This window comes from Lathyrus oleraceus, chromosome 4, assembly GCF_024323335.1.
Source record: "Lathyrus oleraceus cultivar Zhongwan6 chromosome 4, CAAS_Psat_ZW6_1.0, whole genome shotgun sequence".
In the NCBI taxonomy this organism is placed as follows: Eukaryota; Viridiplantae; Streptophyta; class Magnoliopsida; order Fabales; family Fabaceae; genus Lathyrus; species Lathyrus oleraceus.
In genome coordinates this window covers 481,825,853-481,851,198 of record NC_066582.1, presented here as the reverse complement: position 1 = coordinate 481,851,198, position 25,346 = coordinate 481,825,853, and positions in this window count along the sequence as shown.

Here is a 25,346-nt window from a genome sequence, read left to right as displayed (position 1 = left end):
GGGTCTTGAAGTTGAAACAAAAATTTTAAGTTTAAAAGAAAACTTTGTTTGCTTACCTTTTTGACAAGCATCACACAACTTATCTTTGATAAATTTCATCTTGGATAAACCAACAATAAGATCATGTTTGACTAATTTGTTTAAACGATTCATATGGATATGATACATTCTCTTGTGCTAAATACATGCATCGTTGTTATTATTTACCACAAAACACTTTAATTTCAAAGATAAATTATTGATGACTTCTCGACTAGTGTATCGATAATGTCGTAGTAACAAATAAGATCGAATCCACATGGACTACTATTTAACAAGACAAAATTGTGCAATGTGTAGGAACTAGTAAAAAAAATTGGGGGGGGGGGGGGTCTAGTTTCAAATGCAAAAATAAAATAAATTATTCAGAAAGAATTACAAAAGCGGTCAGGTTGTGTTCAGAGTCTACTTCAGTATCTTGTAGCATGTCAAACTCTGCAAACCTTCTTGGTATTTGTCTTTCTTTGTTGCCTCTGAACTTGTTAAGAATCCTCTTCGGACGCTGGAACAATATCAGGTGTTGGTACCCCAAAAGTACCACCTTCAAAGGCATGACCACCTTCAGAGTCTGGAATATTCCTAGAGTTTGGATCTCCACCAGATTCTGAATCACCATCAGAATCAGACTCACCTTCAGAGTCACCTTTAGAATCATTTCCTGATTCTGACTCATCTTCAGAACCTTCATATTCTGAATATCTTCAAAGGTTAACTCTACACCAGAGTTGGATTGAGATTTACTCCAATCCCACGCTTATTTCTTTCACAATGACATCTCTGTTGAATTCAACCTTGTTAATGACAAGACAATAAAGCTTATAAGCACCTGCAGTGTGGTACCCTGCAAGAAACATAACTATGCTTTTTTCATCTAACTTCTTTCTCTTAGCATCTGGAGCATGTTTGTGACAAACAGAACCAAACACCTTCAGATGGCTCACACTTTGCTTATCTCTATTCCAATTCTCTAAAGGAACAATTTCCTTCAGCTTCTTGGTTGGATACCTATTGAGCAGTGGTAACAACTTCTCCCAATAAGGTATAAGGTAACTTCTTCTCCTTCAACATGCTCCTTTTCATATCAAACAAAGTTCAATTTCTTCTTTCAGACCATTGTGTTAAAGAGTGTATGGAGCAGTTACCTCATGCTCAATGTCATTCTCCTCACATAACTTTCTGAACTCTATAGAGTTATACTCATTTCCACCATCAGTTCTGAGAATTTTCAACTTCTGATCACTCTGATTCTCAGCCTTTATTTTGAAATTCTTAAATCCAGTAAACACCCCGTGTTTGAACTTTAGAAGGGATACCCATGTCATTCTTGTAAACTCATCAACAAATGACACAGAGTATTTATTCCCTCCAAGTGAAGGTACTGGAAATGGTCCACACATATTACAATTCACCACACTCAGAGCATGCTTTTCTCTTAGAGGCATTTCAAATGCAAATGACAATCTTGGTTGCTTCCCTCTCATGCACACATTGCATGACTTCTCTGGGTTCTTAATTGTAGGAATTCCATGTACCAACTTTTTTGAATTCAGATGCCCTAAGCTTTTAAAGTTCATATGACCAAATATTTTGTGCCACATCTCAATTTCCTTCACAACACTTGTTGCACTAAGGCATTCAGAGTCTGCAATTTTAACATTCTTTTTTAATGTTCTATTCCTCCCTGTTCTGACTTCATAATCAGATTCTGATTACTGTCATACAACTTCAAAAGATTGTCCATCATGGTAACTGGAAATCCTTTCTCAATTAATTGACCTACACTCACCAGATTGCTTTTCATGCCAGGAACATACCACACATTCTGAATCAATGTTGTTTTACCATTATTCAGAATTACTCTGACATTTTCCATACCTTCAGCATTAAGGTATTTATCATCAACACATCTGATCTTTGTCCACTTTCTAGTGTAAAAGTCAACCAGCCATTTCTTATTTCCAGTAAGATGATTTGAGCAACCAATGTCTATACCACCAGTCTGCCAAATACGTATCATCAGATTCAGAAGCTATCGATATCACAGATTCATCATCTAAATATCCTCTGGCTATATTTTCTTCTTCTGACTTCCTTTCCTTGTTTGACCAACAATCCAACAATGAATTGGCAAAACTTCTTACAATAGTAGCACTGGATTTTTCTCTTATCATACTTCTCCTTCCCCTCTCGAGCACTCTTTTGCCTTTTATAAGTTGAGATTTATGATTTCTGAACACCATCAAATCTCTTCTTGGCTGCTGACCAAGATTGCTTCTGATATTTCTTACCAGAAGCTGCTTTCAGAGCCTGTTGCTCTACCTCTATTTCATAGTTTTTCTTAGCCAGACGCAACTCTTGTACCTTTAGACTGCTTTGCAACTCTTCAATTCTCATGGTGCTAAGATCCTTAGAATGTTCAATTTCTACCACAATGTAATCAAACTGAGGAGTAAGAAATCTAAGTACCTTTTCAATGATACTTTCTTCATAGATAGTTTCTCCACACGACTTCATCTCATTTGTAATCATAATCACTCTAGAGATGTAGTCAGTTACCTTCTCATTGTTCTTCATGCTGAGATTCTCATACTACTTACATAGAGACTGAAGTTTTACCTTCTTCACTGATGCATCACCGCCGTAGCAGTGTACTAATGTGTCCCACGTAACCTTTGCCATCGTCGAATAAGCGATTTTCTCAAACACATTCACATCTGCACACTGATGGATGTATAACAATGCCTTCTAATCCTTCTTCCTAAGATCACGTTGAGCATTCATCTACACATCCGTTGCATTTTCTGGAAGCACTACGCCAAATAAGGGAAAAGAGGGCGCTTTTTTTGGCCTATAACAGCGCTTTAAAGCGCCCTCTAATCTGGCGCTGGCATAGGTAAAGACAGCGCTTTTTTTCCTAGTGAAAGCGCTGTCTAAAGTGGCTCTTTAAGCCCTTTAAGGGCCACTTTAGAGGGCGCTTTTTAAAAAAAAGCGCCCTCTAAAGTGGAAACATTTAAGGGTTTAGAGGGCGCTTTTACTGGAAAGCGCCCTCTAAAGTGGAAACTTTTAAGGGTTTAGAGGGCGCTTTCCAGTAAAAGCGCCCTCTAAACCCTTAAATGTTTCCACTTTAGAGGGCGCTTTTTTTAAAAAGCGCCCTCTAAAGTGGGTGGTTATTTAAATTTTTTTTTTAAAAAGCGCTATATTTTTTTATTTATTTTAGACAACCTGTATATTGAAGCAGTACACCCAAAACTATATAATTTGAAGCCCTTTTTTACACATTGCATTCAACAAGCCTTATATACAACAATCCATACATATACAACAATCCACTGATATATAATCGTTTAACTTCTAAAGATTCTATATACAACCAATTCATAACTTAAAAAGAAATAAAACTAAGTAGCAAAAGCATCTCTGAGATGTATGTTTTTTTTGCTAGCAGCAGTCTTCTTAGCAACAACCTCTTTTTGTTCAATATCAATAGCATGAACCTAAAATATCATAAAATTAGTTAGGTGATGTATAAGATCAAGAATTAACATTTTCTATGCATAAATATCATATAATTGTGTTTATACCTTTTTTTTTTATGCAACTGACTCGATTTGCTGCGTAATCCCCTTATATTTTTTGTCTCTTATCTTTTGAAGATAGAATTGATATTTGTTTAGATGGACATGTTCCATTGTCATAGAGGGATACTTTCAAATATCCAGCATCATCATCTACGCGAATGAGGCTTGACGACAATGGAACATCTCCATCTAAACAAATATCAATTGATACTTTCGAGTATCCCTTGCCCCTTGCACGAATGATTGACTTCATAATAGCCATTTTACCTGTAATAAAGAAAACAATTAAAATCAGATGACAAATGTAAAAACAATTAAAATCATAAAAGTCATTTTACCTGTAATAAAGAGCACAATTAAAATCATTTGACCTGTACCTTTTTTACTAAGTTCTCTTTCTTTTCTTGGTTGGAATATGTTCTACATGTCTCTTAACAACACGGACGGTTGGATTGATCCAAATACCCTCATTATGATCATTTCTAATATATGAATCATTTGATATAATATTCTCATCTTGATCATTTCTGGTAAACGATTCAATCTCAACATCAATATCACCTTGATCTCTAGTGTTTTCATCAATTACTTTGTTGGAAAAAAGAACTATAGACCATTTCGTACTTTTCGGATCATTGACATAGAACACTTGTCTAGCTTGAGAGGCTAGAATAAAAGACTCATCTTTGTATCTCACCCTATTAAGATCCACTTGCAAAAATCCTGACTTATCCATTCGAATGCCGTTATTATTTTTAACCCACTTGCAACCAAATATAGGAATCTGAAACTTCTCATAATCAAACACCCAAATGCGCTCGATAACACCAAAATACGACAGATTTGCAAATTTGGGGTTTAAGTCCTTCACACTTGATATTGTCGCATCCTGCGAAAAAAACAACCGGCGAGACTCAAAAATAAAACACACAGAGCCGCCACTAAACGTTATTTATCCCAAGATAGGGAAAGGAAACGCTCAGAGAAACCTGGAAAGACATGGTCTCGCGACCAGAGAGAAAAGGTTCGGGAGTCGGTTACGCGAGGGGAAGGTATTAGCACCCCTCACGTCCTAGGTACTCCTAGGGATCCACGTCCTAGAATAAAGAAAAGGTTGCTAAACATCACACACACACAGGGAACGCAGGTGGGGTTAAGAGGAACGGGCTCGATAAGGTATCGCACCTTATGCCTACATATCTTGTCTGGAACAAGAATCAGAGCCACTGTAGTTCGGCTTACGCACGCCAAACAACACAAAACAAATAAACAAGCAAGAGTGGCAAACATGGAGCCCGACAACCACTGGATGGAATTACGTCGGCATCCGAACCAAAACACACTCAAAATGGCAAACGTGGAGCCCGACAGCCAATCCTGGGCTTACGTCGGCATCCGAACCAAACACACAGTCAGATAACAAGTAAACACACGCAAAAAAGAAAAAGGTTGCCCGGAGTGGTCTCGCACGACCACCTGCCTACATACCTCGTCTGGCACGAGGATCAGGGCGATGTAGTTCCCCTGAACGGGACTAAATTGCTAACCAGAAACCGAGGGGAAAACACGACACTAGGGAGCTGAGACTCGAGCCTAATGTTGTCATGCAAAGTCGCCCTAAGTTCAGGTTTCTAACCTACTTGCATAAGCAAACTATTCCTAACCAGGAAAGAAGCTAACACACAAGCATACAAGCATACCAATCAACATACATCAAATGAGAACAGGCATCTCACACAATCATGTCAATCAGATATCCACATAACACGCACTATAGCCAAACAAGGGGCTCAATCAATCAGGTTTGACTGCCTAAGCAATCGTCTGTACAGGCTATGTTTGCTCTTAACCTTGCCATTACGAGGCTAAGGTGAAGCAGATGAAAGGATGAAGTGAGGATGAGACCTCACAGCTCTTATCCCTAACCAGGGAGAGCTGACAAATGAGCATGGGTCCAGAATAGGGGAACCCTTCTATACTCGATGACTCTGACACGACAGATCTTGGGCTTTGGATCTCAATGCTACAACCATGGAATGGGAGCAAGGAGAAGACTCAACTAAATAGTGGGGGACAGGTTGCTTGCCCCTACCTTCCACCAATTGCCTTCTTTGAAGGACTTTTCCTGCTTGGGCTTAAAAATAAACATACACAAGCATTGCCTCTTAAGGAGGACTTCAGACAATTTGCCCGGCCCGGTAACAGCCGGGTCTCCAGACTACATGAAGTAAGAAGGTTATACCTCAAATGCAAGTTGCTTAAGCAAAGCAAAGCAATAGTTCACAAGGAACTGAGCAACTAAAGTACCTGGAAACAATCAAACTCAGTCAGTATTCAATCAGACAAATTGTACAGCAAACAATCAAACAGTTTAAACAATACAACACAAAGCAAGCTCAAGGCTTAAGCCCAAGCTCCAACACCTACAAAACAATGTTATGTTAGTGTACAGACATCCCCAACATCAATTAAAATCAACTTGTATCATTCTCCATGTACATTATGCTTTTGATCCTGAAAAACCAAGCAAATATTAGTAACTAGACCACTAGGCCAAGCCTAGGGTCCAAAAGCAAGAAAAATTTAAAACAGCAAGGTATTCATCAACCAACATCAAATTAACATCAAACAAGATCAAGCATCATTGGTCTCATGTTTATATCATCCATCATGTTCAATTCATGCACAAAACAATCCACATGAGGTCAAATGAACCACCAAGCATACAAACAGAAGTATTGCATTCAAAACCATACCAAAATAAATCCAAAAATTCTCAAATTAAATACACCTAAACAGGGGTCAATCAAGGTCTACCATGTCAAATTTGGGCTTAATTGGGCAAATAGAACCATGTCAATGAAAATCATCAAAAACAGACACAATTTCATGCTTCAATTCACACCATCAATGCATACATCCAATTAAAAATTCATATCTCATTGAAAACAACAAAGAAATGGATGAGACCAAAACAGGGAGGTCACACAATGTGTCTAGTTCATGCATATCAAATTTCATGGCCATATAATACAATATGAGGATTTCACAATCATTCTACCAACCTAGGTCACATGAGCTTGCAAATTTAATCACCAGAAATGAAAAATCATGATCAATTAGAAAAGGCAGTGAAAAATTCTACAAAAATTCATACAACATCCTAACATATCAACAATTCACCATGCCAAATTTCATTCAATTCTAACATGCATAGGTTATCCAATTAAATTCAACAAGTTGACATCAAGAGGTGTGACACAAATTGTCACACCTATGTTCCAGAATTTGCTGCTCTCTAACCAGGTATCAAAAATTCATGAAATTTACATATAAATAATCCTCAATGAGTCAAGAACCACCACAAAATTTTCAAGAATTTATTTGCAAGCATGTGCATTTCACAATTAAAATGGTAAAGTGTATCAAAATGTGACATACATTAGAAAAGCCTATGCCAAATGGAATTTCTACCAAGCACAACTTTGACCAATAGATCAAAAAAGTCCTAAAGTCAACAAGGAAGTCATAGAAAAAATCTCCATATTTTTCTGAATTTTCTACTATTTTTATGCATTTTTTAAGGTGTTAAAATATTTGTTAAGAATTAAATGAATTAATTAAAAATCACAGTGGCAGTATTGTAATTATTTTGAGCGCGGGAGGGAAACAGCATTTTTGAAAATTCAAATGGAAAACAAGATCAAACAGCTCCTATTTCCAGAATTCGTTCTCTTCGTCATCAGCCATGCCAAGAACACGAAATTTCAAACCAACACCAAAATTGACATGCGAATATGCATTCGAACCGTCTCACCAAGCACATTCCAAATATCAACTCAATTTTGCCTAAAGGTTCCTAAAATTCCTGAATCGAGCAACCTAGGGTTTGACATTGAAACTTCAATTCCAGATTTCGCATGTTATAGTTCACCATTCACAAATCTAAGAGTATCATGATGCTCTACAATCAACAAACTACACGAAGCATATAACGATTTGGAAAACCGTGACGTTCGAAAACTCACGTACCTGGTATGGCAGCAAGGGAAACGGACGAATTCGTGAGTTTTTGCTCCAAACAGTCCAACTAGAAGCTCTAGGGAATGGAATGATGCGCTCAGGTTCGAACAACTCCACTCCTAGCATGCGAATTCTCGATTTACCATTGGAGCACCTTCCTATGACAGCCACGATTCAAGCCTTCTCCACCTTCGAATTCCAAAAACAGTTGATGTTGATGATGATGTGAGTTCAGATCAAAAGGAATTTCGAAAAATGGTTGAGATTTGGTGAAGAATTTTGGAGTTGAAGATTTGCGTTTTTGATGAAATCTTGAGAGAATGAAGAGTTTCAGATCTGGTTCTTGGAGATTGTGAATTCTCCTCAAGAGTTTGTTATGATTAAGCTTATATACTTCCAACTAATCAAGCTTTAATCACCAAATTAGCAAAATGACATGCAATTAGCAAATGTGCATTTACTTAAGCAAGGGCAAAATGGCCTTTTCACTCAAGCCCTGTGACAGCTCATTGACAGCTCATACATTCTCAATTGATATTTGGAGTGTGTTGGCTCAAATGAGATTTTCACTCTTGTGCATGAAGATGGTGCATGAAGTAATATGGACATGAACAGTGCTGTATGAGAGCTCAAAATAGAGTTATGTATTGATACATAACACTTTTTAACAGTATGCATCGATACATAACTTGTTTGCATCGATACATGGCACTTTTTAACAGTGTGCATCGATACATAACTTGTTTGTATCAATACAAGGCACTTTTTAACAGTATGCATCGATACATAACTTGTTTGTATCAATACAAGGCACTTTTTAACAGTATGCATCGATACATAACTTGTTTGTATCAATACAAGGCACTTTTTAACAGTGTGCATCGACACATAACTCGTGTGCATCGATACATGGGCCTTTTTTGCCTTGCACGCATCGATACGAAATTCGTGTGCATCGATACATGGAAAATTTTGCCATGCACGCCCGGTGGTAATTTGACCATATCTCCTCAACCGTTCATCCGATTCTCACGATCTTGGACTTTTTGAAAATGGGAGAGAAAGATCTACAACTTTCATGTTCAACAAAATTCCATTTGAAGCTTTTTTGATGGTGGAAAATTGGGTTGAAGTCGTTCCAAAAACTTGCCATCTTTTTGGAAACTTGAAACCATAGGTCATTTTTCCTTTTGGAAACCTTTGCTATGACCTCAAATCCTTCAATGTGAGTATTTGAAATGTCAAATGAGACTTGTTTGAACATGAATGGAGTATCTCTTGCCCTCTCCCTCCTCCAAATCCATCAATCCAGGCACAGTTGACCACAATTGACTTTTCTGACAGATAGATGAATTTGGCTACGCACTGATCAAATTGAGCCCCAAACTCCTGATGAAATGGCTCAACCATGAAACCCTAGCATCCATGAGCTCATTATAATCACATTATGATCCTCATATACATCATAGCCCCCATCTCCTGATCCAGCCCTGATTGGCCTAATGCAACGGATTAGGGTTGACCAGTGGTCAAAACCCTAATCTCAAGGAATCTTCTTCAATCTCCTAATGACATCCAACCATGATGATGATGATGTATCAATTCAATCAATATGAAGACCAATACCCTTGAGAATCATGAAACCCTAATTCACAGCCCAATCCTCAGATGGCCATGATCAATCAATAAACCCTAGGCGTGCACTTGACTTCCTACCTCCTGATTAAGACTTGGGAAGATAGCTTGCACAATGTAACCACATGATATGCAATATGAAATGCCTAATGTCCTAAAATGATATGCAAATATGTTAATGCTAGTCCCAAGAGAGGAGGGCAAATTTTGAGGTGTTACAGCTGCCCCTATTCAATCTACTGTGAACCTGTCGATACGAAATAGCCTCGGATTTCGGATGATCAGGATGAAGAGTGATTGAATACCAAGAACAGACGAACAATTTGCACTCTGATGGGATAATAATTAACAACGCCTGTCAGCATCGGCGAAGAAACAAACTCTGAACAACGTCGACCTGGATACCAAAATAAATGGTAACCCAGGGATAACCATGGTCTGATCACCACATCCACTCGGGATTCTCATTCTTTTTTTTGCTTTTCTTGAACCCCGAAAATTTTCTCTTCTTCTACCTGGTCCGAAAACCACTTCGGTCTGAACTCCGAAAAACTGGCCTGAATACCATAAGTGCTTCAACCTGATAGTCGGAAACTTCACTAATCACCACTCTAAGGGCAACACGTCAGAGGGTACACCTTCAACCAGACACTGACTGATGACTGGGAAGAAACTCGACGTTTACTGAACATCGGACGATGATGTTTACTGACACCAAAAAAAGCTCGACCAGACATAAACCAATGACCGGGAGGAAACTCGATGTTTACAGGCACCGAACAATGATGTTGACATGACATCAAACAATGATGCGGACAGACATCAAACAATGATGCGGACAGACATCAAACAATGATGCGGACAGACATCAAACAATGATGCGGACAGACATCAAACAATGATGCGGACAGACATCAAACAATGATGCGGACAGACATCAAACAATGATGCGGACAGACATCAAACAATGATGCGGACAGACATCAAACAATGATGCGGACAGACATCAAACAATGATGCGGACAGACATCAAACAATGATGCGGACAGACATCAAACAATGATGCGGACAGACATCAAACAATGATGCGGACAGACATCAAACAATGATGCGGACAGACATCAAACAATGATGCGGACAGACATCAAACAATGATGCGGACAGACATCAAACAACGATGCGGACAGACATCAAACAATGATGCGGACAGACATCAAACAATGATGCGGACAGACATCAAACAATGATGCGGACAGACATCAACCAATGATGCGGACATGACATCAAACAATGATGCGGACAGACATCAAACAATGATGCAGACAGACATCAAACAATGATGCGGACAGACATCAAACAATGATGCGGACAGACATCAAACAATGATGCGGACAGACATCAAACAATGATGCGGACAGACATCAAACAATGATGCGGACAGACATCAAACAATGATGCGGACAGACATCAAACAATGATGCGGACAGACATCAAACAATGGTGTTGACAGACATCAAACAATGATCGACCAAACACTTACTGATGTCTGGGAAGAAACGGTGGTTCCAAACTCACAATGCTGAACTCCTCGGAGCATCGTCTTCGCTGTCAGACAAAACCAAACCTCAAGCGGTAATCACGGCTTGAATCGCGCTGATCGCGTAACGTCTTCTGACTGTATCCCCATCTCTGTCCGACGGGAACATTTCCTCCAATATCGCACTACTGGGGAACATTGCTGATCTGACGTTGTGATGCTAATCTCCTCAGAGTAACATCTTCACCTTTGGTGAACCCCAAATCCCAAGCGGTAACCACAGTTTGGGTTGCGTTGAATACATCCCTTTTCCATCTCCGTCCGACGGAAGGAGTCTTCTCCAGTGTCGTACCACTGGGACAATACCTGTGATCCAATCATGAGGCTATACTACTCGGAGTAACACTTTCATTTTCGGGCAAAATACCTCTCAAACAGTAACCACGGCTTGAGACTAGCTGACGTTTGCAATGATGCATGCTTGATTTCTTCTGCGTAATGCTCCATAATTATGGAAATGCTACGCGATTATTTATTTTTCTATGCAATATGCAATGCTTATTCTACATGATGAATGCATAAAAATATCCCCCTCAAGGGAATTTTCTGGGGAATACGAGACTCTCTGCTGAGGAACTCGCCACTGCTCCGATTTCCACCCTGTCGGGGATAGCACTGCTGCTAGGAAATAGACAACCCTTGCTGGGGATACAGATCCTTTGCACCCAACCCTCTCGAGGACATGCTGGGGATACAGATCCTTTGCACCCCACCCTCTCAAGGACATGCTGGGGATACAGATCCCAACTCTGCTTTGGGAACCCTCACAGATACTCCCGCTGGGGAAATGAGCAATCTTCAACCTGCTGGGGGAATACCATCCAGACCCTGCTAGGGGAACGACAACTACTTCGCTGGGGATGACCCATTCAATCCACATGTAGGATACCCTCGGCTGGGGATACAGATATCCGTCTGCTACGGAAACTTGTCCAATCCACTGGTAGGATGGACACTGCTGGAGAAATATGTCATTGAAAAAAACCCGCTCCACTCGGGGAATAACAACCTTCTGGCCTGGCTGCTGAGGAAACACCGTTGTAAACCTGCCGGGGATAACCATCCTGACTTGGCTGGGGAAAGTCTCAGACCTTGGATCTGCAGGGGAGCTAATCCTATAACTCTGCTTGGGGACTTAGCTGGGAAATGAGAAAAGTTGGTATAAAAACACCCGTCAACTCGTCGAACCATGGTGTCTACCTCCAATACTCATATCGGCTTTCCACTTTTGAGAGTTCCCAGACTCGTCTGGACCTTTTCTGCTCCCTCATCTTGTATTCCAAATCGCCCCGCGCTCGACGAGAAACGTACTCCTGGGATTTATACAGAAATTTCAATTTCCCGACTTTGAAGAGTCTTCTTGGTTAATTTCAAGGGTCGTCGGACGTCTCGACGTCTCTTCATCGTCTTCCAACTTACTCGTCCCTGATCAGACTCTGCGGGGAATTTCTACAAACTTTCCAGTCTTCCGACTTTGAAGAGTCTTCTTGATTATCATCAAGGCTCGTCATACGTCGCAACGTCGCTTCGTCGTTTCTTCATACGTTCGTCCCTGATCGGACTCTCATGGGGATCTCCCTTGTCAAAGCTTCCACATCACAACCTGCAAGTGAGTGAAAAACAGCTAACAGTTTCTGCAAAACAGATCGTTAGATAAAACCGTGCCCCAGGCGTGTCAAGATTTCAACACTTGGGTCACTCAACCTTCCAAATAAGATTTCAAGCTTTCAATCTTATAAACATGCATTGGAAGGAAACCTGTATGTTTTAAAATGCAAAGATTCTTTATCAAAAATAATTGGATGTTCTTGCAATCAAAACGGTTATGAAAAACAAAAACAAAATTATTTGACTGAATATGCATTTTATTGATCGAAAAAGTGTGTGGCTCAAATGAGCAATACAAAGGAAGCAATTCCTGAAAAGAGGTAATTGCGCACAAAAGGAAAAATCTATCCTAATGGCAATGTGAAACCCGTGATCTCATCGAGTTCCAACTCGGTTACACCCCATATGTCCTCAGACTCTCCATGCTTTCCGCCTTCTGAACAAGACGTTTCTGATTGATCCCTACCGGGTATTATCCATGATGCTTTAACCAAAGCGCAAACGATCATGCTAGACGCAGTTGTTCGTTTCAATCCCTCTTTTGCCTGGACCGCCCTTGCGGGTTTTCAGTCCACCGGGATACCCTTTTTTGCCCAAGTCGCCTTTTCAGGTTTTCGACTTGCCGGGTGTACAATTTTTTTCATCTTTATCCCTAACTTTTGCCCGAACCTTTCTTTCTGTTTTTTTGGTTCGCCGGGATGCCCATTTTTGCCTGGACTATTTTGTTCTTTTCGTCCAGCGGGTCTTTTTTACACGAAGTATTTTTTAACTGCGCCTGCATTCACAGGGGATGGAAAAACCTCACCATCCATGGTCGTTAACAACAAGGCTCCACCAGAGAAAACCTTCTTGACCACGAACGGACCTGCATAATTCGGTGTCCATTTGCCCCTTCGATCGTTCTGAGGAGGAAGGATCCTTTTCAGCACCATATCACCCACGTGATATACCCGAGGTCGCACCTTCTTGTCACAAGCACGCTTCATTCACTGTTGATATAGCTGCCCATGACGAATGGCAGCTAGCCTCTTTTCCTCTATTAGGCTTCCTGAGGGAGAAAGGCGTTTGCCCCAGTAGACGTACGTACCGAAGTACAGTTCCCAGGATACCAGCTTCGTACTCTGCCACCATCGATGATGCATTCCATCATGCCCCGGGAAGCACTAACTTATTCACCTTATCCTCCCCATCAGACATCAGAATTCGTTCGGATTCAGGGTCAGGCCCCTCCTCCGGGATCGGTTACTCTCAATCTTTCGATTAGAGCACCTCGAGATGTCCTCATCAGGGAACTTCAAACTTCATCAGTTGATAACCCTCAATGGGTTGCAGGGCGATGCAATCAGACAATACACCCTTTGATTACTTTCTGAGAGTATCACTAATCAGTCAACATTATTTTGCACTCCTGCAACCCGTCCGGTCAATGCTGGATTCTCAAACACATACTCGATCGGACCCATCTCGGAAATCCACAAAGTGGTATGAACCAGCATACACTGTCTCAGCCGGCGAGCAGCCTATGCCAAAGTACATCAAGTTTTTTCGAACAGTGAATGTATTGTTTCACAGTCGGTAAACTTTTTGCTAAGGTAAATTGCATGCTCTTTTCGACAAGACGCGTCATGCTGACCCAATACACCTCGTAGACCCCTCGAAGGCTGTCAAGTACAGATTAACAGTCTCTCCTCCACAGGAAGTATCAGAATCAGAGGTTCCTGCAACTTTTCCTTTTATTTTTTCAACGCCCCTTGGCAATCATTATTTCGCCTGACCGTTTGATCTTTTTTTTTTCAACATCTTGAATATAGGTTCGCACGTGGCTGTTAGATAAGATGTGAACCATGACAGGTAGTTCAATCTTTCGAAGAAACCACGAACCTCTTTTCTTTATTTTTTCTCGGTTCAGGCGTTTCTCTTATTGTTCTTTTTTTTTTTTTTTTTTTTTAAAGCAGGATGAACCTCCATTCCTCCCTTACAATGAACCCCAACATCTCACCGGACCGCACTCTGATAGTGCACTCATTCTAATTCAACCTCAGTCTGAATTATCTCCACTGGTCAAACGACTTGCCCCCAGTCTGCCAGATGCCCCTCTTCTGACTGGGACTTTGCTATCATGTCATAGCATAGCATTCCATTTCATGAGGAATCATATCATGAAACGAAGTCACCATGGCTCTCCGATATAGGCACTGGCGTTCTGCTTCTCTAGAGGACAGTCTTCTCTCCATGGTAGCTTGTGTACAACGACATCGGTGTTCAACCCTGGCATATTCTGACATGAACAGGTGAAGGCATCCACATGCTCTTTCAACAAGGCTACCATTCTGCTCTCGATTCGCCTCTAAAGCGGCTCCAATTTTCACTTCCTGACCTCGGTGGTGCTTGGAATAACAACCTCAATCCGCTCTGCATGCGGTTGAATCACCTTCTCCTCTTGTTTTGACAACCTGGCTAATTCCAGCAGATCACAATCTTCTTCGCCTTCTTCTTCAGCAAGATAGATCGGTTTGTCGAAGTCATATGAGGGGTAACCAAATTGTTATCAACGAGATCCGGAAACTTGTTTTTGAATTTGGGACGAGACAAATCAAAAAGAAAATGAAAACAAACATTGCCATTTTTATTTGTTTTTAAACTGCAAAAATAAATGAAAAACAAGGAACACCGCTTTTTTGACTGAAAAACATCCATTTATTTATGATGCAGAAATGTTGCAAATGTAAACATGAGGTGGCCCTTACAATGGACCATTACGTGTCGGGCAACACGTATGGCTTTCATGCAGATAAACTGAAAACAAGAAATATTACTCTTCCGGACGAGTGTCAGTGATGATCTTGTTTAGGCCTTCCAGCTTCCTGGTACACACGATTTTATCCATTGATCAATCTCCCAGTCACTGTCAGCTTCTTTACCCACTGTATAGGCGTGATCTGAATCTAGCATTCCGGCACTGACAAAGGTGAACGACGGACGACGTCCTCTGTTCTGCTCAGACGAGTCTTGACCTGGATGATAACCAATCCCAAACATATCCGCCTTTACCACAATGCGTATGATTTTTCCCCAGCCTGGGATCCCTCCATTTCTCAACATTTCCAGTGCCTGTTTGTAAGAAGACACAGACGATTTTTTCTCTTTTCCAACACCATTGTCATTTTCCACCTTGACGGTTTCAGCTACCAGACTGGGTGTTTCAAATTTTCCACCGTCCATTTCCTTCACCTTCTGGATCACATCCCCCATCGGTACACCACCCTCTGTGGCGATGGCCATACAACAAGTATCAACACTAGGGAAAGTTCCCTCTTTCCTCCGAGGTTTTGGGACCACAGGCCTCAGCATTTTTAACCGATCCCCATTCACCAACCCAATCGTCTTCCTATCCCCATAAATTGCATTCATCTCCACCTCACCCTGCGCGGGCATATGATTAGCATTAACATTGGGAAATTGTGCAAAATTAATGGCCTTGGAATCCACCAGGTCTTGGACAGCATGCTTGAAAGCTCTACAACCCTCAATGTTATGCCCAGACGCCCCCGAATGGAATTCGCACTTAGCATTCTCATCGTAGTTGGTTGGCCTCTGATCAGGTTCTAATGGAGCTAATGTCCTCAATTGTACCATTCCGAGATCTTTCAACTTCCTCAACAGAAGAGCATACGGTATGGGTGGCCTATCAAATTGACGATCAACCCCCTTTCCTCTTACCTGGTTCCCAGCTCTCTGTGCTCCCGGGCGAGGTGACGGATGTCTCGGTGGTATAGATGAACCACCAACAGGAATGGTTGCAGTGGCAGCATAAGGGTGATAGCGATCCTTACCGCATTCTCTTTTAGTCTGCGCACCACCTGATTCAATCTTCTTCTTGGGCTGACCACTGTCAAGGGATTTCTTCACCACAGAGCCAGAGGGATTTGTTACTTCAGATGACGGAGCCTTTCCCTGAACTTTCTCTTTGATCATCCAGCCCTCAATCCTTTCTAATCTCTCGGCCATGGCTTTCTGCCCCAAGGCAAGCCCTTGCACAACCCTGAACAAATCCCTCACCATCTCTTTCAGTTCGAGGATGTCAGCGTTGGGAAGATCCATCAGTCGAGGAGTATTGCGTCTGGTGTAATATCTGTGAGGTCGGGTTGAGTGCAAAGGGATGACTCTACGAGCACGAGCAATGATTCCTGCAAAACAGCAAACAGGTTAATATGCATGAATGCAACGTCTATCCATATGAGGAAGATTCTGTCTTTTGATCCTGGTTTCATCGAGACAGATAATATTTCACCAATAACATTTTGACATCCAGATGTCTCTCAACCAGATTCTCAATCCATAGTACTCCCCATATGACTAGACGTGGGTTTGGTGCCGATGAATGCAAAATGAGAATGATGCAGATGTATGCAATGCACTGTGCCATCCTCCAAGTCATCTGATCCTCTGTACTGAATCTGGCCTCTGGACTGATCATAACCATCTGAGGAGAAATGTAACCAATCTGACCCACGGGTTCCGAAATAAACGGAAGACAGATACATCATCATCATCAGTCTCTGAGCAGACACTCACAACCATCTGAATCGGCCCGGGGAATCCTGAAATAAACGGATCCCCACTGATAAATCACGGACAGCACTCCGGCGTCTCGGCAATAAATGACCATAAATCCGACTCATAAATATGTCTCTGAATAAAATCACCATCTGATCACCATCTATCACCAACAGTCACCATCTGTACCTGTTAAAATGATCATTCCCTCCCCACTCACGGGTGTCATCTAGGCCAGGGTAAAGTCGGAAGAAACGCAGCATAAATAACCTTTCGCAGAATACCATCATATACACACCCGAAGTATGTAACGATAATATCCCACCAGGGTCTGAACTGCTCGTGATGTCAATGTTCCGCTAAGTGGCGCCATACCACCCGCTTCCCATGCATCACTCTATTCCTAGGTTTCCTAGATTTCACTCATAGCCTGGGTATTGGGCCTTTTACCTCGAGTAACTCCCACCCCAAAACAGAGGAACCACCTGTACAGAGGACGGCAACAACATGATAGTATGATGTATGCAGACATTAATGCAAGTATATACACAGTCAGAATAATAAATGCAATAAATCAAACATCACAAGCAACCTAAACTATCCTAGAACGCTAGGAAGGACTCGCTTAGGGACGATGGACCAGCATAGGTCTACATCGCAGTCCCCAGCAGAGTCGCCAGCTGTCGCATCCTGCGAAAAAAACAACCGGCGAGACTCAAAAATAAAACACACAGAGCCGCCACTAAACGTTATTTATCCCAAGATAGGGAAAGGAAACGCTCAGAGAAACCTGGAAAGACATGGTCTCGCGACCAGAGAGAAAAGGTTCGGGAGTCGGTTACGCGAGGGGAAGGTATTAGCACCCCTCACGTCCTAGGTACTCCTAGGGATCCACGTCCTAGAATAAAGAAAAGGTTGCTAAACATCACACACACACAGGGAACGCAGGTGGGGTTAAGAGGAACGGGCTCGATAAGGTATCGCACCTTATGCCTACATATCTTGTCTGGAACAAGAATCAGAGCCACTGTAGTTCGGCTTACGCACGCCAAACAACACAAAACAAATAAACAAGCAAGAGTGGCAAACATGGAGCCCGACAACCACTGGATGGAATTACGTCGGCATCCGAACCAAAACACACTCAAAATGGCAAACGTGGAGCCCGACAGCCAATCCTGGGCTTACGTCGGCATCCGAACCAAACACACAGTCAGATAACAAGTAAACACACGCAAAAAGAAAAAGGTTGCCCGGAGTGGTCTCGCACGACCACCTGCCTACATACCTCGTCTGGCACGAGGATCAGGGCGATGTAGTTCCCCTGAACGGGACTAAATTGCTAACCAGAAACCGAGGGGAAAACACGACACTAGGGAGCTGAGACTCGAGCCTAATGTTGTCATGCAAAGTCGCCCTAAGTTCAGGTTTCTAACCTACTTGCATAAGCAAACTATTCCTAACCAGGAAAGAAGCTAACACACAAGCATACAAGCATACCAATCAACATACATCAAATGAGAACAGGCATCTCACACAATCATGTCAATCAGATATCCACATAATACGCACTATAGCCAAACAAGGGGCTCAATCAATCAGGTTTGACTGCCTAAGCAATCGTCTGTACAGGCTATGTTTGCTCTTAACCTTGCCATTACGAGGCTAAGGTGAAGCAGATGAAAGGATGAAGTGAGGATGAGACCTCACAGCTCTTATCCCTAACCAGGGAGAGCTGACAAATGAGCATGGGTCCAGAATAGGGGAACCCTTCTATACTCGATGACTCTGACACGACAGATCTTGGGCTTTGGATCTCAATGCTACAACCATGGAATGGGAGCAAGGAGAAGACTCAACTGAATAGTGGGGGACAGGTTGCTTGCCCCTACCTTCCACCAATTGCCTTCTTTGAAGGACTTTTCCTGCTTGGGCTTAAAAATAAACATACACAAGCATTGCCTCTTAAGGAGGACTTCAGACAATTTGCCCGGCCCGGTAACAGCCGGGTCTCCAGACTACATGAAGTAAGAAGGTTATACCTCAAATGCAAGTTGCTTAAGCAAAGCAAAGCAATAGTTCACAAGGAACTGAGCAACTAAAGTACCTGGAAACAATCAAACTCAGTCAGTATTCAATCAGACAAATTGTACAGCAAACAATCAAACAGTTTAAACAATACAACACAAAGCAAGCTCAAGGCTTAAGCCCAAGCTCCAACACCTACAAAACAATGTTATGTTAGTGTACAGACATCCCCAACATCAATTAAAATCAACTTGTATCATTCTCCATGTACATTATGCTTTTGATCCTGAAAAACCAAGCAAATATTAGTAACTAGACCACTAGGCCAAGCCTAGGGTCCAAAAGCAAGAAAAATTTAAAACAGCAAGGTATTCATCAACCAACATCAAATTAACATCAAACAAGATCAAGCATCATTGGTCTCATGTTTATATCATCCATCATGTTCAATTCATGCACAAAACAATCCACATGAGGTCAAATGAACCACCAAGCATACAAACAGAAGTATTGCATTCAAAACCATACCAAAATAAATCCAAAAATTCTCAAATTAAATACACCTAAACAGGGGTCAATCAAGGTCTACCATGTCAAATTTGGGCTTAATTGGGCAAATAGAACCATGTCAATGAAAATCATCAAAAACAGACACAATTTCATGCTTCAATTCACACCATCAATGCATACATCCAATTAAAAAATTCATATCTCATTGAAAACAACAAAGAAATGGATGAGACCAAAACAGGGAGGTCACACAATGTGTCTAGTTCATGCATATCAAATTTCATGGCCATATAATACAATATGAGGATTTCACAATCATTCTACCAACCTAGGTCACATGAGCTTGCAAATTTAATCACCAGAAATGAAAAATCATGATCAATTAGAAAAGGCAGTGAAAAATTCTACAAAAATTCATACAACATCCTAACATATCAACAATTCACCATGCCAAATTTCATTCAATTCTAACATGCATAGGTTATCCAATTAAATTCAACAAGTTGACATCAAGAGGTGTGACACAAATTGTCACACCTATGTTCCAGAATTTGCTGCTCTCTAACCAGGTATCAAAAATTCATGAAATTTACATATAAATAATCCTCAATGAGTCAAGAACCACCACAAAAATTTTCAAGAATTTATTTGCAAGCATGTGCATTTCACAATTAAAATGGTAAAGTGTATCAAAATGTGACATACATTAGAAAAGCCTATGCCAAATGGAATTTCTACCAAGCACAACTTTGACCAATAGATCAAAAAAGTCCTAAAGTCAACAAGGAAGTCATAGAAAAAATCTCCATATTTTTCTGAATTTTCTACTATTTTTTATGCATTTTTTAAGGTGTTAAAATATTTGTTAAGAATTAAATGAATTAATTAAAAATCACAGTGGCAGTATTGTAATTATTTTGAGCGCGGGAGGGAAACAGCATTTTTGAAAATTCAAATGGAAAACAAGATCAAACAGCTCCTATTTCCAGAATTCGTTCTCTTCGTCATCAGCCATGCCAAGAACACGAAATTTCAAACCAACACCAAAATTGACATGCGAATATGCATTCGAACCGTCTCACCAAGCACATTCCAAATATCAACTCAATTTTGCCTAAAGGTTCCTAAAATTCCTGAATCGAGCAACCTAGGGTTTGACATTGAAACTTCAATTCCAGATTTCGCATGTTATAGTTCACCATTCACAAATCTAAGAGTATCATGATGCTCTACAATCAACAAACTACACGAAGCATATAACGATTTGGAAAACCGTGACGTTCGAAAACTCACGTACCTGGTATGGCAGCAAGGGAAACGGACGAATTCGTGAGTTTTTGCTCCAAACAGTCCAACTAGAAGCTCCAGGGAATGGAATGATGCGCTCAGGTTCGAACAACTCCACTCCTAGCATGCGAATTCTCGATTTACCATTGGAGCACCTTCCTATGACAGCCACGATTCAAGCCTTCTCCACCTTCGAATTCCAAAAACAGTTGATGTTGATGATGATGTGAGTTCAGATCAAAAGGAATTTCGAAAAATGGTTGAGATTTGGTGAAGAATTTTGGAGTTGAAGATTTGCGTTTTTGATGAAATCTTGAGAGAATGAAGAGTTTCAGATCTGGTTCTTGGAGATTGTGAATTCTCCTCAAGAGTTTGTTATGATTAAGCTTATATACTTCCAACTAATCAAGCTTTAATCACCAAATTAGCAAAATGACATGCAATTAGCAAATGTGCATTTACTTAAGCAAGGGCAAAATGGCCTTTTCACTCAAGCCCTGTGACAGCTCATTGACAGCTCATACATTCTCAATTGATATTTGGAGTGTGTTGGCTCAAATGAGATTTTCACTCTTGTGCATGAAGATGGTGCATGAAGTAATATGGACATGAACAGTGCTGTATGAGAGCTCAAAATAGAGTTATGTATTGATACATAACACTTTTTAACAGTATGCATCGATACATAACTTGTTTGCATCGATACATGGCACTTTTTAACAGTGTGCATCGATACATAACTTGTTTGTATCAATACAAGGCACTTTTTAACAGTATGCATCGATACATAACTTGTTTGTATCAATACAAGGCACTTTTTAACAGTATGCATCGATACATAACTTGTTTGTATCAATACAAGGCACTTTTTAACAGTGTGCATCGACACATAACTCGTGTGCATCGATACATGGCCCTTTTTTTGCCTTGCACGCATCGATACGAAATTCGTGTGCATCGATACATGGAAAATTTTGCCATGCACGCCCGGTGGTAATTTGACCATATCTCCTCAACCGTTCATCCGATTCTCACGATCTTGGACTTTTTGAAAATGGGAGAGAAAGATCTACAACTTTCATGTTCAACAAAATTCCATTTGAAGCTTTTTTGATGGTGGAAAATTGGGTTGAAGTCGTTCCAAAAACTTGCCATCTTTTTGGAAACTTGAAACCATAGGTCATTTTTCCTTTTGGAAACCTTTGCTATGACCTCAAATCCTTCAATGTGAGTATTTGAAATGTCAAATGAGACTTGTTTGAACATGAATGGAGTATCTCTTGCCCTCTCCCTCCTCCAAATCCATCAATCCAGGCACAGTTGACCACAATTGACTTTTCTGACAGATAGATGAATTTGGCTACGCACTGATCAAATTGAGCCCCAAACTCCTGATGAAATGGCTCAACCATGAAACCCTAGCATCCATGAGCTCATTATAATCACATTATGATCCTCATATACATCATAGCCCCCATCTCCTGATCCAGCCCTGATTGGCCTAATGCAACGGATTAGGGTTGACCAGTGGTCAAAACCCTAATCTCAAGGAATCTTCTTCAATCTCCTAATGACATCCAACCATGATGATGATGATGTATCAATTCAATCAATATGAAGACCAATACCCTTGAGAATCATGAAACCCTAATTCACAGCCCAATCCTCAGATGGCCATGATCAATCAATAAACCCTAGGCGTGCACTTGACTTCCTACCTCCTGATTAAGACTTGGGAAGATAGCTTGCACAATGTAACCACATGATATGCAATATGAAATGCCTAATGTCCTAAAATGATATGCAAATATGTTAATGCTAGTCCCAAGAGAGGAGGGCAAATTTTGAGGTGTTACAGATATGTGCATTGCTTCAGCTACCACGGTGACACCACTATTCTGCATAGTACTTTTATCATCTTGTTCTTTGGTATAAAATGTGTATCCATTAATCGCGTATGCGCTATAAGAAAAAACATGGAAACTTGGACCATATGCTAAGCATCTCAACCTTTCTGTTATTGAAGCGGGATCTGAATAATACTTTGAATAAATATGATCCTTAAACCAAGGTATAAAACATCGATTGTGCTCTCGTACTATCCAATTTTCATTTCTATTGGGATTTAAACCTCGGAGAACATCCTTGTGAATTTCAACATACGGCTCAACCTCATTCTCATTGTGCAGAACATACAAATGCACTTGATCCCGTTCGACCCTTGATACTGCCACGATTTTATTTCCAATTAGATTTTTTCCTTCTTTCTTTTCGACAAGCTGAGACTTGGGGAGTCCGATTGACTGAACATTAGACAAATATTCAGTACAAAACTCAATCGCTTCTTCAACAATGTATCTTTCAACCATACAACCTTCTGGTCGACTTCGGTTCTTCACGTACCCTTTTAATATTTTCATATAACGTTCAACAGGGTACATCCATCTCATATAAGCTGGTCCACACAATTGTGTCTCTTTCACAAGATGAACAACTAGATGTACCATTATGTCAAAAAATGATGGAGGAAAAAACATTTCAAGCTCACACAAAGTAATAACGATTTCTTTTTGCAACATTGGTAAGATCGCAGGATTGATCACCTTACTGCAAATTGACTTGAAGAAAGAACACAACTTAGTTATAGAGCTTCTTACTTTTTCTGGAAGAATAGAACGTATACCTATTGGGAGAAAATGTTTCATTATAACATGGCAATCATGGGTCTTTAAACTCTTTAACTTGAGGTCTTTCATAGACACAAGTCTTCTAATATCTGAAGAGTACCCTTCTGGAACTTTAACTTCACTTAGAAACTTACACAATGTTTTTTTCTCCTTTCTAGATAGAGTATAAGCAGCAGGCGGTAGATATGTTCGTTTTCCTTTCTTCAAGGGTCCTAATTCAGTTCTTATTCCCATCGCTATCAAGTTCTTTCTTGCCTTAAGGCCATCCTTAGACTTTCCTTGTATATTGAGTAACGTGCCAATAACACTTTCAAATACATTTTTTTCAATATGCATAACATCAAGAAAATGTCTCACATACAAGGACTTCCAATACGGCAATTCAAAAAAAACTGACCTCTTCTTCCACCCACTTTTGACAAGTGTGTGGGCAAAAGGCTTGCCAAACTGAGTATCCAAATCTTTCACCTTTTCAAAATTTGATCACCCGTCAATATAGGTGGAGCTCTGCCTTGTTCTGTCTCTCCATTGAACGCCTTTCTCCATCCACGGTAGTGATGATTTGAATTTAAGAATCTCCGATGACCGAGAAAGACATTCTTCTGACCAAACTCCAAGCGCTTCCAATCTGTTTTATCTTCACAAATAGGACACGCACATTGACCTTTTATGCTATACCCTGATAGATTTCCGTATGCTGGAAAATCATTAATTGTGCCAAACAACATCGCCCTCAAGTTGAAACTTTCTTTCCTATATCCATCATAAACCTCCACACCGGTCTCCCACAAAATCTTTAAATCTTCGATTAAGGGCTTCAAGTACACGTCTATGTCATTCCCTGGTTGTTTAGGTCCAGAAATCAACATAGATAACATCATGTACTTACGCTTCATACATAGCCATGGAGGTAGGTTATAAATCATAATAATCACAGGCCATGTACTGTGTGAGATACTCTGGATACTGTGTGGGTTCATTCCATCAGTAGATAATGCCAAGCGAAGGTTTCTTGATTCTTCTCCAAATTCAGGATAATCATTATCAATTTTCAACCACTGTGGTGAATCTGACGGATGTCGATACTTTCCATCTATAATTCTTTCATCTGCATGCCAGGTCAAGTGTCTTGAATCGGTTTCACTACAAAACATGCGTCTAAATCTCGGAATAACAGGAAAATACCACAAGACTTTTGCTGGAGACAACTTGTTCTTAAATCGCGAGACACCGCATTTAGGACACTCATTTAACGATGCATACTCATTTCGAAACAAAACGCAATCGTTTGGACATGCATGTATCTTATCATAGCTCATGCCAATAGAGCACAACATCTTTTTGGTCTCATATGTTCGATTGGGAAGAACATTATCCTCAGGAAGCATATCTTTCAAAAGGGCTAATAACTCTGTGAAACTTTTATCCGACCATCCATTGCCCGCCTTTAAGTTGTACAACTTTAATACCGCAGACAATCTTGTGAATTTAGTGCAACCATCATACAAAGGTTTCTCTGCATCACTTACCAACCTCTCAAACATTTCGGGACAATCCTTAAGATCTCCTTCAAGTGCTTCTGCAATCTCTTCAACTCGATCACAATCGTATGTATCTGCGCCACTATAGCTTGAGGCATAGGTCGTACTATCACCCGGTTCAACATTCTCGTTACTTTTCTCACCATGCAAATTCCAACATGTATAACTTCGATCAATTCCATGCCTCATTAGATGCGATGTCAACTGAACTGCGTCAACCCGTTTCCCATAACAACAACCCAAGCAAGGACATATC